This window comes from Zophobas morio, unplaced genomic scaffold (genome assembly GCF_036711695.1).
Source record: "Zophobas morio isolate AGI-343-1 ecotype UQ-CSIRO unplaced genomic scaffold, CSIRO_AGI_Zmor_V1 ptg000044l, whole genome shotgun sequence".
In the NCBI taxonomy this organism is placed as follows: Eukaryota; Metazoa; Arthropoda; class Insecta; order Coleoptera; family Tenebrionidae; genus Zophobas; species Zophobas morio.
Window position 1 is genome coordinate 2364563 of NW_026972149.1, and position 14698 is coordinate 2379260.

The 14698-nt window shown below is 35.1% G+C and overlaps 1 protein-coding gene across 2 annotated transcripts in view; it reads left to right on the forward strand.

The window, feature by feature from the left end:
- LOC135141773 (lachesin-like) overlaps nt 1–14698 on the forward strand; it is a 117737-nt gene that overhangs the window by 35825 nt on the left and 67214 nt on the right. Inside the window, exon 1 of one of the 2 annotated variants that reach the window (XM_064073200.1) lies at nt 1868–1915. The exons of the other annotated variant lie outside the window; for it this stretch is intronic. The gene's annotated coding sequence lies outside the window, so the exon portion shown is untranslated. Of the gene's footprint in view, nt 1–1867; nt 1916–14698 lie in introns of those variants that run through there. 2 annotated transcript variants of the gene reach the window in all.

A 14698-nucleotide genomic window follows, 5' to 3' on the forward strand; every position in this document is an offset into this window, starting at 1 on the left:
AAGAAAATAATTATGAAAATTGTAATAAATCAATCTTTCTAATTTCAGTTTTAATTTCATTTTTTGTATGCAATCTTTCGCACCATTTTCACCCCCTTGTATCTACGAACGAATTCCTCCACATTGTTTGCACAACACAAAAGGAGATTTCCCATTTTCTGAATGATTCACCACCATTGGCCACATTGTTAAATTTCGCGGTCTTTCGATTACTGGCGTTTAGTTTGATTTTAGAACAACTGGGTTTCAAATCATCTTAAAAAGCTGAAGGGTTTGTAGTGTTATTATCGAAATAGTTGTATAGTTTTCTAGGTCAATGAAACAACAACTCTTGTTTAGGTCTCTAAAGTTACTAGAACTAAAAGTGGTACTATTAATGTTTTAATAGCGATGCTTTATAAAATATTCAGGAATTCTAGTAACTATTTGTATTAACTAGATAGAAGTAGGAGTGAAAGCATGATAGGGTTTGTCGACCGGTAGGGTTTTGAAGTGGCGCAATAATGAAGATGAAAACAAAGGTGAAGATCAATTTAAAACCGAACAAGTGGCTTTCGGAAATTGACGTGTATGGGGATATAATGTTATCAATCTTGTGTCGGAAGTTAAAGTGTCGCCTGAACTCGGCCAGCTCGAAGGCTTAAAATTCAGTTCGGCCTCATAATTGCCGTTTTATTGGTGAGCCACATGGGGTATTTTTTGTGGGAGGTCACCCAAAAAGTGGCCATATGTTAATTTTGAATTGAACGGATGACATGTCGCAGCTAGCGCGGATCTGTCGTGGTCAGGGTGTTGCATTCGGTAATGGCAATGATTCCAACGCATGAATATCGCCGTTCCTTGGGGCATTGGTACATATCGGTGGCAGGGAGTGATTGCATCGGCGGCGGCGGCGGACAGCGCACCCAGCACCCGCAGTTATTGATGCCTGCAACTAGCGCGAATCACATCATGAATGCCGAATTTCCCCAGTGGGCAATAGCTCTGATGGACTGCGGATTCGGTGTTATATTGTTCGAAGCGTGGCCACATACGCGTCTGCAAAGGACCGATCATGTTGTAATAGGTTACTGCTATTAGGAAACACATTCTCCATTTTCTCTATTGCCACAAAGGAAACGTAACCATCAATATCGCATAAAACTGACGTTCTCCACCTCTTTATTACCGCAAATCGGCCCGTGCCTCTTCATAAAATACTTCCACTTTTATATCAATCAAAAAGGGAAGTCGGGGGAAATAAACAAGTCAGCGGTGAATAAGGGCCGCCAAGGATTATGCGCAATTTTTAATTGTACGAATACCAAACTTGTATCAAAATAAACACGAACGCAAACAAATTCGTGCAACATCAGATTTTAATTGAAAAAATATACAAAGCGAAATTTTACTACCGCAGTAATTGCAGACAGCAAATATGCACAAGTGGCACTGCACAAAATGCACTTCTGTCGAACCCGTACCTAGATCAATTTGGACAAAATAAATTAACATGGCAAATACTTCCGCTGGATAACCCTAAACAAAAACTTAAGACACATGTGCGCATTAATTTTTGCCATCTCATATCTTTTTTGCGATTTTTTTGTAGAAAGTTTATAATAATTAATAAAGTAATTAATAATTTTAGTCCTCTATCTGTTTCGAGAAAACAAACTCATTCAAATCAAACTAATCTACGTGACATTCTTTCGATGTATAAACGTAAACACTTGAGCTTTAGATTGCTATTACCTAGTGCTAAAGGACAAGGGGTGTTGTTTGTGCATCTGGTTTTTACTTTACAGCGGTTATAACGAAAAGTTTTTTTTCAGATTCTGCAAAGGGTTTCGATCGTTTGAATCGTCATCTTCTTGTTGCAAAACTTCTGAATCTTGTTTCCTGGACTGGATTAATAACTTTATTTAAGTCATATGTAAGTGGTCGTCATCAACACGTTACTATACAGGCGTACCTCACGGTTCGGTGTTTGGACCACTAATGTTTATGTATTTAAAAATGTCGTTACCAGAAAACTTGCAACAGAGTATTTGATGCATGGTGACGAGTTAAACAAATTTCTGGAAAATCAAAACACAGATCGTGTGTACGTGTTAAAAAAATCTTGACATTGACAAGTGGTCAAACAATAGTTGACTATCCTTAAATTATTACAAACGCCGTAGTATGACGTACAGAACAAGACTAAATATTTCTCATCCCACTGGTGGTAAGAATGATCACTAGAGAGCGGAAAATATGCAGCAAAATTTTGAGAAATATGATCATATGATATGCACCAAATTTATGCAAATATGCAGTAACTTTCTTAATATACGCAGACATATGCAGTTGCATATGCTTCAAAAATTAAAAAAAAAGCTTAAAAGCGAACTAAATTTATTTATAAAATATAAAAACAGGTTTCCCGAGCTTCCGTTTTAATACAAAAAATACAGAAATCACTTTGCATAGTGTTTAATTACATCTCACTAACAGATAAATCATGTTTTTAAAGATAATATTCTTATACAAAAAACTAAATATAAACAGAACAAATTAAAAAATAGTAGTAATCCACTATTTAATTACTATTTTGGTAACAATTTATTTTTAATATTTTTCGAAATATTCTAACAAAAAGTTTTTCCGGTGATTCTAAAGTAGGTAGGTATAATGTATTTGTAAATATGTAGAAAAACTGCGTACTACATCCACACATTTAAAAATACTTACCGGTTTAGGGCAGGCGCGACAAAACACAGTTCGTTCTTGAAGAATAAGTTCAGGAAAAGGTTTAATCCATAAATTAATTTGAGTTATCTTCGACATATTGATACATCTGTATCCCTTTAAATGCTTTCAATACAAACTCACGATGAAAAATAATAGTATAACGTCTCTTCGACCACCACTAAACGTACCATTAATACACTTAACTAACAAACAAAAATATTGAGAATGAACGGTATTTCCAAAAGTAATTAGGGCGCGAATTTACCTGGAAGGATAGCTTAACACCCAGTGGTGTCTCCAAACTACCATAAAACCCAAACCTTTCCTAGTTATTTGAAGCTCAGAAGAATATTTGCAATATGATTCATAAAATTTCGTCTTTCTAGATAAATGGCGATAGAATGACAATAATTTTTTTTTCAAATTAGCTCAAAAATTGATAAAAATGCAAAATATGCACCCGTTCCGTGAAATATGCAGCAGAAGGCAAATATATGCTAATATGCAATTTTTTTATAGCTGTATTCATTTTTAATTAACATGATTCGTCCACATTTTAAATATCAAGACTTATATGCAAAAAATAACGGATATGCAAATTTCATAAAATCCGCTCTCTAATGATCACGATCAGACAAATTTTGGTTAGCTTTTTACGCATAAGTTTGACAACAATTGGTCCAGTAGTTTCGGAGATTACCTATACAACAAAAATTGATACAGACGACAGGCGATAGACAGACCTACTTTTTCTTACTCTAGGGGTCATGAAACGTCAACAAAACATGAAATTTGTCAATTTGACCCTATTTCAGTACGTACGTTCGGGATTATATTGATGTAATATTCATTAAGTTAAATGTGCAATCGTTGTTATTTTGCGCAATGTAGTTGTCATTTTAAATAATGGATATGCTAATTTTATATATTACGAACTCGTGTTATTACTGTTTAACGTGAAATTTTTTTTATAAAATTAAATCCGGCAAAACTTGATAAATGTAAATACTTTTTCTTTGGGCGTTTTCTAAATAAGACGTTTTTTGTTTCTTATTTTGTCCCCGATTTAAGATATTTACTTCATAATTGATTACGCTTTTCTTATTAATTTCTTAAAAGCAAAGACATTTCATGTATTGTGACTCGAATAAATTAATCCTCTTATGTTTGTCTCTTTTACGTTTCGTCCTCCTCTTTCAGCCACTCGTATTCATGATCAACACGACAAGAAGCAACAAGAATTATTCACGAAATAAGTTAATTATTTTCAATAATTTAGTAAATTTTACGGAAAATTCTATACAACCACACTTTGCTATGCCACAGAATGTTGAAATTTCTACCACATTCACAAAACTATAACAACCAAGCCATCTTTGATGCTGTTATCGGCGTTAACGTAACTCATTTTGAGTACATCCAGCACTGAGCACTTTATTTTAGAATGTCTGATGTTCTTGTCCTTTTAGGTTATTGGTTACGAGTGTTATTTTGGTGCAACGGACATCGTTGATTTTCATTAGGAAACATTTCAGGATTTATAGTGTGGTAACTAGTTGTAGATAAATTTCTTTGCTCGAGTATAATCGATTTATTGAGCATAAACTAAATGTGTATACCCAATTACATTGCTATATTTGTCTATGTGGCCTTTCAGTACATTTGATGCTGTAATTCAAGTCTTTCATACGATATCAATCAGACACATAAGTCTACTTCTTCAGAGGAAAGGAATGGAAGTTCTAGAGAAACTTCTCTATTCATTTCTGTATCAAATATCCAAGAAAAATTCCACATATTAATCTTTCGGTATTTTTTTATTATTATTAATATTATTATTAATATAGCATGCAACGAATATACATTACGGTTGTCTAATTAATTAAATTATCTTGTGGAACTTTATTATTGAGATCTTTTTTATGAATCTTCTAAACACAACGTGAAAGGGTTTAGTTCTCTCTCTGTGTTGACATTTATTCAAAAATCAACTTAACTGAGCGTCTGAGTTTCTCGGTAGAATTAGACCCAAATTAGCTTGTCTACAATAACTACTCATTGGTCAAATCAGTACGATTTTATTTTATTGACCAGTTTTAATAATAAGTGTTAGAATTGTTATTGGACTGTGGTGTTATAAAGTTAAATAAACGACGCTAATATACAACAGCAATACCGGCCGAGCAGTGAATAACGTCGTGAAACGGATCAGCCTGCCATCAGTGATGGAGCTGTATACGACCTTAGAGGAAGAACGTAACGTACCCAAAGCTCTTCAGACGAAAAAAATCGTTTCCGCATATATTAAGTTTACAGTTTGTTAATATAGTGTTAATTGTTGAGAATGTTATAAATTGTTAAGGTGTTTTATTTGCTTAATTCTCAGCTAAAAGTTCTAACGTGCGAATGCGTCGGTATCAGCTGATCAATTTCTCAGACTTAGATCAAGTCGTTAATTTAGTTGTCTTCGACGGTAAATCATCTCTCCGAGTACCGCATATCTGCGCGAACTATAATTTTCTGTGATAAAGTGCATAGGCGTTTGCCGTAATAAGTACAATACAACAGAGTATAATAACCCAATTTCCTAATACAAACATATAGATTTTCTTATCCGACAGCACATTATATAATTGTTTTTAATCAGTTTGATTTAGTAGAGGCCTTTTGATTTATCCACTGTAATTTCATCTGAAAATCTAATTTAAATACGGTATGGCGAGAACGAAGAAGGGTCTCTTATTAAATTACAATCTTTAAAGTACCCACACATTTTTGAATACCGAAATATTTCATCTCTGCCCAACTATTCTAATAGTTATTATTAGTATATTATTAATTGCTTCAAACTAAAGCAATAATTTTCCTTTAAAGGTAGTTCAACTAAAGTCATCAGAACGAATAATACTATTGTCTATTCTTCTATCCGGTGACATGTGAAAGATGTTCCCAATAAAAATTTATCGGTAGCTTGTTAGTTGAGGTGGAGTGATGTGGTTTACACTGTTGTTCCTACCGCATCCAACTGCACACCTGATGCCCGGAAATTTTCCGGAAAAGCTCTCATTTTTGTTGCTATCGACAATTTTATTTCTGCCAGTTGATTCGAACAAGACAAAACACTGAAACCTGTGGGGTTAAATTATTTTATTGCTACATTCCAAACTATTTTAAAAAGTTTATTCAACCTTATTGATTATGATTACACTCCCCAAAAAGCGTTTTAAAATTTTCAAAAACTATACCCGCTGACGCGAAAACAACAAATTAAAAATCAAATCTTCACCACTGGTCCGAGCTTTACAAAAACACAATGAGAAAGCTAAAACACTTTACGAAGATCAATAAAATGTGTCTCATATAAAAACGGTCAAGCCTGTAAATCTTCCAGGTTGTAAACCTCGCCAATAAAAGTAATGAAATTAGCGGCATATACTGTTCATGCCAGCAATTTATTATCATTTAACAACTTTTAAATAATTACATTGTTAAAATGTACGGCAGCTCATCATCTGCAATCAAGACATCCGTCTTCACTTAAATTCGATAAAAAAGCGGCAATGTTTTATGGCCTATTCTTGTATTTTATCCGCGAAATGGGCCAATATTTCAAAATATTTGTAATTGCTTTTTCTGTATTCTCGAATTTTTTCATTTATCATCATTAAATAACAATAATTCTTGAAAATTGTAAAAGTACGTGCTTTACATCGACGAAAAGGTCTACCTCTCCCTACGCTGTAGTGCAAACTGAGAGAGAATGTTAAATTGACTTGCGAATTTGCCAACTTTATAATAAAATTAGATAGATCTATGAGACAGTGATTTAACTTTCACGATATAGTACGTAGGAGACTGTTGTGCGCACCAGATATTTTCAGCTTCCAACTGACAGAGGGCGCTGTCAGATACCGATCAATAAAGTGTTACTTTCATCACGGACACATACTCACACAAAATTTTCGGTTGAAAACAGATCCCTCAATCTATTAAAGACATTTTGCACAATTCTGTGTATATTTTACTTACAGATCACTTTTCAGGAATAAATTTACCCACTGTGTAAATTTCTAAATCTTACGTATTGACAAAAACTGTGCCTGTAGAGCGCTATTTTGTTAATAAAAGATTTCTGAAAATGCTAGCCTCTAATTTCTTTCGCTCAACAGTTTTTTTACATGTTTTGTCGACAATGACAGCAACTTCAAATTTTTTCATAATAAATTAACGTTTCATACATGTAACGATATATATTTTCATTGTTTTTTTGTGCTAGTCTATCAAACTATCTCTTTAAAATAATATCTTAGAGTATCTGCCTGGAAAGTTAAGTCTGGATGTTGATTAACAAGATTCTGGCAGAAATCAGAAGCAATATTAGATTTATCGAACCCGTTTTTTCGCTTTGTTCCTTGAGTTAAAATATTTGTTGCTTTTAATATAGCTGGCTAATAATTACTCAGCAAATTTTATCAAGTGATCCAAAAATCTTATGAAAATCCTGTTTATTCAGATGAGGCCGGCGGAGACCCGTTTCGGAATGTGCTAGGAATGAGCGAAGTCGACTGTGAACTTTAGATTGTAATCATAATTGGTACGATCGTTGTCTAAATAGCACCCTTGGGATAAAAACTGCTTACAATATTTGTAATCCTGAGAAGTTAAACACGACGAAGCAAATGTACTCGATTTATTAAAATCGCAAACGAGCCATTTCTAAATTGGTTCAATATATTATTTCCGAAGACGATTTTTATTGAACGTAACACGAGATGTTGCGAAAATTAGAGTTGACACAGCTAGCAAGATATTTTATGCATAGCGTGATGCATGCGGGACTGCAAAATATGAATTTAAAATTGTGGCATCAAATTGAATTTGTTAGACAAATGATGCAATATAGCGAGTATGATAGAACATTTTCAAGAATTGCTATAAGTAGATGATCGCGAATAACGTCCCAGGCACACAAGAATATTGATCTTGCTTTTATTCTCTTCATTCTTGAAAAAGTGCACTAAGAAGTTAATATAAATTCCACGGAATTAATTACTGTAATAATTACGCTACAAGGTTTAGCTTTATTAGTAAACCCCAGCAAAAACGCGAAAGCGTTACACTTATATAACAAGATAGCTATAAGTATTAACTTCCATCGGGTCAAACATTTAAAAATTCATTATAGCCATGATAGCGTACACCAAACACAATTATCGTTAAAACAGTATTTGTAATCTGTGAACACATTTCGTCTTACGCTTCACCACGTAATCAAGATCCTTTTTATCCGAGATCAACAACAATTTAAATTTTGTTAAAGTTTGATTTTCTGTGTTACTAAAATATGTCAGCCGGCTTTAAAAATAAATCGGGTTAAAAAAATTCCCACGAACTTTGCGGAAGACGAATCTGTCCGACCGCAAAGTATACGAGGTACGAATGCGTCGGGTGCGAATTGACGCAAGAGAAAAGCCTAGTGTAAACTGAGGGAGTGTGAGCTTCATTATAAAGAATTACAGGATTGTTGTATTACATTAATTTAACGGTTATATATACGTTATATGATGATTTACTAAGACAATAAACTTTTCGTTGTTTTGTTGTATTACGTAACATGAATATTGCAAAAGTTACAGCGGCGTTATGTGACGTCCGTATACCGTGTTAAATGATTACGTTTAAACGAAGTGAGTGTGTTTTGTGTGTGAGTATCCCATGTGTTACAAATCGTTCTAATTTATTCCAATTTCCGTGATGGTGTTTTCAGCGCTACCTCTCTTGGATATTTATTTTATCCAAGTGGCTGGCGAGCGAAACGTGCATGCACTTGCTTAATATTTAATAATATTAAATTTTTTGTCCTGTACAAGATAATGTCAATTTCATAAATCGCTTTTATTTGTGCCTCGAATACACAATACGAAGTCGAGAATAAACACAAAGAGCAGAACTTGCAGTGGGGCATAATATAGTATTCTAAAATGGCATTCTCATACAGAATAAATAAATTCTTAGCCACTCTCTTTGGCTATTAAAACGTAATAAATATTTGTACAAGTCTAGAATTCAGTTGAATTACTCGAGAGAATTATTAAATGTATGTTCTTAGTTTTAGGTTGGTTTAATTGGAGCTGTGCTAATTCCCACCTACGCATACACAATCGAGATTTAAAAGGGGATAATTCGGATTTTTTCCGAGGGGATGATAGTTATCGGATTCAATTTGCGATGGTGAAATTATATGGAAAGGGATAAACAGATACATGGCATTTTAATGAAAGTCCCCATTTGTCGAATAAGCGTTGAAAAGATATGACAGGACAGTGACAGCGTTATTCAGGAAAAATTGGAGTGGTTAAGCTTGACGCTAAAAGTCAAAATTTTTATGACAAAACACGGAGGGAATGTTTCCCTTTGTTCGATATTCAAATTTTAAAAGTAACATTTTTTTATCTCTGCCAGTCTCAACAACAATAAGTGGAAACTACACCAAACTTTAGAATAAACTTTCCGCAGCTGCGGTTTAAATTTCATTGACCTCCGCAGGATACATAAAAGTGGCTGATCTCGTGCTACTTCCATTGCCGCTCTTAAGGAAACACATAAAATATCTCAGACTCAAATTTCAATTTTTCCACGTTTTCACTTACATATACAGTTGCATAATTTTCACGTGTAGGACGTCGTATTTCACTCTCTTATGAAGGCTTTTACTGTCCTCACAAATACCATACTTCCGAACCAACAGAAAATATCCTCTTTTCCAAAGAGTCTTATGTCACACCCTGTCACAGGACCGAACACGATGCTGAGAATTCTACACACTCCACCGCAAAATTAGAAGACATATTCTCGGCATTTATGCATCATAAAATCAATCAATACCTCACGTAATCACACTTACATAAAAATACTTAAACTATATATTTTTTCTTACAGTAATCACACATGTTAGATTTAAAATCGACATTAATTACCACTTCCTTCACGTTAAAGTGTTCCTTCATTAAACCATTGAACTGTTAACCCAACCTTGCTTGTCCTCTTATATTTTAATTACTAATACTTAATTGACTTCTCTAGATGTTGTTTAAGTTTTTTGTGTCTGCTCTCTAGTTAATCGAGCGCTCTTGTAACGTGATCCAGATCATTTACGCGACATTCCTCTTTGTGATGTTGTTTCCGCGATCCAAAATACTAAAATGTTCGCAGTTAAGTATATGTTCTGTGTCGAACCTGTGCAGCCAGGACTGCTTTGTTCTCTTTGAGGGAGTTTATTGGTCTGTAATCATTAATAATAAAAGTTATCACAGCATTCTTACATCAACACAAGACTCATTCAGTCGGGTCATTTACGATAATTACAAAAAATTTTTCTTATTTAAGTGCCAGTGTTATTCGTTCATACATATTATTGATTTAAAATTATTTCACTGCAAAACAATGGATCTTCGGGGTCAAATAGTTTGATCAAGAAAAGCGCTTTGTAGGATCCTGTCTGGACATACCAATTTTTCTTGAACACGTTCTGGGTAAAGCAGATAAACGTATCCTCGTCGCATCACCCATCTTCATTAGGCTAGTAATAGTTGAGCAAAACCACCTGGCTCGAAATTTAAAATGTCGGCGAAAGGGAGGTTATAATGTGTTGTTCCAGAATTCATTGCTAGGACATCATATTACACGAACAGTCTTCTTCACAAAACTTAAAGGTTATAAAACTGACACCGATTCATTGATATTCCATATATCTTTTCATATAAGGTGACGGTCTAAAATTTCGCCGAAATCACGTGGGGGTGGCGTGCCTCGGTGCCAAGCCTTGGGCCAAATAGTGCCGCTGAATAGTGGAAACATGTCTGATCGACCTAGGCTTACGCGGTCACCTTCACGGCACCGGGGGTAGCGCCTTCGGTCGGTAGCGGCGGTGCTCGGGCGCCAGCTCCCTTTCCTAAAATAATCTTACGGTTTATCTTAAAAAAATAAAATTACAAATGGGTTTGAACTACAAGAAAAAGAACAAAACTTCCGGCACGGTTGTTTCCTTCGGGATGGGCTCCTCTTGGTCTTGGGGACGTCGACCCTAGAACGGGCATTGCGCGTGGACGGTAGAGTGACGCAGGAGGAAAGCGAGGCTGCGGAAAAGGACACGTGCTCAACGATTTCGGTTTCGTGGGATCAACGGAAAAACCCGGTACGCAAACAGGCGAAAAACCTAAGACGGTACTTACGGTGGTCGGCTTCCACTTCCAAAAACTCCTTCAGAGCTACAACACAGGGGCGAGTAGGAGTTGTATTTGGTGGTAGGATACTGATTCGTACTTAACCATGAATCTTGGTACCCTGTACTTAAATTGCCGATTTAAACTGTCACGTCAAGTGAATTTATAAACCACGAACTCAAACATCTAGCGATAGTGAAATATTTAAGAATCGTCCCGTGCCCCGAGGTTCCAGGTTTCATCTGTCGAGGGGGCGCGTAAACAAGTAAGTAAGCCTTCACCAAAGCAATCTAGTGAGACACTGGATGTTGTCCCCCTTCCAAAGGATTTTAAATCCTCACAGTATCCTGGTCCCACGTAGTCCAGGGTAATCCATTTCGCTCGGTACCCAGTCTTTACAGTAGCAGGTGAGGGTGACTAACCCGTTAGATGCCAACCAATACAAATCCGGTCAGGTCAAGTCAGGTGGCCTCTATTTAAACCCATACATTCCTCTGGATGGATCGCGAACGCCGCCTCGAGGTTATTCTGGACTCCGCAATCGAGATAATTTTTTGTTAACATTTGACCATCTACATGATAGGCCTAAAACATTTATAATAACACAACAATCACTTCAGTAATAAAAATAGACACACATGACAGGGGACAGACAGACTGAAACGGGAGACCTATTTTCTCAGGCTTTAGGGAATCATGAAACGTCGAGAAAACATAAAAGTAGCCGTTCGCTGCATAGACCCTATTACAATACAGGCCTAGTTTAGGCTCTGAAAGTAAAAAACAGGTAAATAACAACATGACATTGTAAATCCAAATTTTGGCACCTTGAATTCTCTTGTGGAATGAATCGTTTTTTGATACATATTTTAATCGAGGTAAGTGGACTGTTTAACCGAATTGGCTATTTTTAGTGACATGACGTCATCGGGACGCCACTTATTTGTGCTCCTTGTATTCGTTTACAAGCAAGAATTGTACGGGTTTACTTTTCAGTAGAATGACAATTAGAGTTGTAACGATTTGTCACAGATTACCAAATTAGCATTTATTCAGATAAATAAGTAGGTAGCTAGTCACGAGAAATTTTGTTGACGTCACGCCTTAGTTTTTGGCACGAGGTTTAGGTTATTACAGTCTATTTATTATTATTATCGATTAGTTACGAGTCTTTAAATTTAAAATTGTAATAACTATTATTACGAAACGCCAAAAAACAGTAGTGTTTAATATTTTTAATTTTTTTAAGATTTAAAATGGAGCTTTTGTGTAATTTGTTCCACTTCCGTTTTTGTGTCTTTTCAGACATCATCCTTAGTCACCGTGGTCTAGTAACTCTTCGGTTTTACTCCACTACCCAATTTTGTCACCTCTTTCGCAAAGAATGACATTTTAAGAAATCGAACCTGCTCTCTACCGTTTCATAACACCGAATTTACGAGTTTAGAGAGTACAAACGTGTTTTATAGTCAACATGAGGCATTTGTTACGTTACACAGGCTCCGAAGGTTAATCTGGGCTTAAACGAATTGTTTTTTATTCAAACAGCCCCATTGCTAATGTTTCATTTTGACATTACCTGTTCAGCGTTTAATACTTTATCATACAACGAGTAAATGTGATAACGTGCAAAATTGCCGATGGTAATCCGGGATCACACAATGTGATCACACTAGTACAGATTGACGCGGAGTTATCATTATCAAATCACAATTAATTTTTTGTAAATGGTAATTGTCGAAAAAAATTTATTCGCCAGACACTGCATGTAAATTTGCGAATCAATTTAGGCTGTTTGCTAGGCAAACAAGTATTTATTGAATAGCTTCGTCCGGAATGATCAATTTTACGGCATTGTAGTTCGTTAATTACAATTTAGTCTCGAACTTAATAGTTAATGCGACAATACTCTAAACGAAATAGATATAGATCAAGTACTAGAAGTTCAAACTAGTAATTTAATAGATTCACGGATTTCACGGATGACAGTTTAGCATTAAATACTGAAATTCACTGTGGTTCTCCTTTCTCGTACCAAACGATCGCGTATTACTGAATATTGGGCTTATATTATAATTTACTTCATTCCACTTCGAAACCGTGGTGAATTTTAATAAGCGGGAACCAAGTGATTAAATAATAATTAACCGAGAAAGAAATTGCTGACAGACGATACTAATAAATTCTGCACTGAAGTCCCCATGTATAATTCCAATTTATTCGTTTTTATTCGCCGCGAAACGCTTGACAAAGCTGTCAATATTAAAACACTTGTAGAATCGCAAGCTTGAACAATCAATATGTATACAACGGTGCCGACAGTTGTAAAATATACTTTAATAGGCACTCACATTACTTTTAAATTTGTAAAGTTGATGAATAAAATTTGACGCAAAATTTTTCTTCATTAGAAAAATTCGTTTCTTACTTGTTTGATGTCATGAAATACATCGATATGTACGTCGAATTACTAATATATGAAGTAAAAATACGGTTTGATGCGCTTTACACAATGGGACCCAGCAATAATGTGGAACCCCGTTGTTTAGAAGTATAAAATTGAAACGTTCCTGATCGAAAGTCATTAAGCACCAGATATGTCAGTCCTTGACGCGGAATTTATTCATAGAGATAGATGTTTTGCCTTGATTGTAGGTTTTATAATTTTTGTACATAGAGGAGCTGTAGTTTCCGGATTTGTAGAGGTGTGTTTTGTATTGCCGCCTCGAGCCCGGGCCAAAGAAATCGGCCAGCAAATTCCGAAGTGGGATAATTTTTATTAGGGTTCGAGCATAGAAAATTATCACCGCGGTCAATGACCGAAGACTAAAAAATGTAAGAATTTGATGTTCCTAATATGTCGACATATTTACTAATAAGCTAAATATAGTTGCGAATTTACTCACATATGCAAACTTAGTATTAAAATATAGTAAGTGCACATAAAAATTCAGTTCATCTAACGCCAATGATGGCGCTAATCTAAAAAATTAATTTTTAATGCGAGTAATTAGTGTTATCCTTAATTACCGCGCTATCGACATGATCGATTTCTTATGAAAGTGTGTCGGCCATATTGGATTAGACATGTTTTATTTATTGAAGTTAGATTGGTAACAGTACATAAAAGGTTAAAGCCCTGTCGAATAAGATTGAATTCGCAGTGAAGTTTTATGAAAATCGTAAAAGTTTTATGAAAAATATTAGATCCGTTATGTACCGAACACAAAAGTTAGGTAAAAGACTAATAATCGGTCGCGGATATGCAGTGTCATTCTCTTCGCGCTTTGAATTTGATTACGTAGACAGTCGAATCAAATACCAGCAATCTGCATTAACATAACTGTGGAGAAAACCCGCATTTGTTAGAAACAAAATTTGGAAAACAATGACAGTTTAGAACAGACGTGTGACATTAGAGCTTGAGTGTGATAAAATTAATTCAACTTTTGGACTAGGCAGCCAAAAGACACTTTCTGTTAGAAACACTTCAGAATAATTATAGGAGCGAAATTGAGGGAGCAATTTGCTAAAGGAAATCTCCATCGTGCGGTAACCTCCAATAGAACGTTAAAAATAGATTTACGAAAGTTGAGGAGCAGATAATTGATTAACTAACTAAATTATTAATTCTCTGCATAAATTTTTCATGCAGAAATAAATAATGTACCACATGTTAGTGTTGAAGTAAGGGAGATACAGCTTTGCCGGAAAATTCAACTTTACATCATAATAAACAGGATTTCCCTTGAAACTGGCCA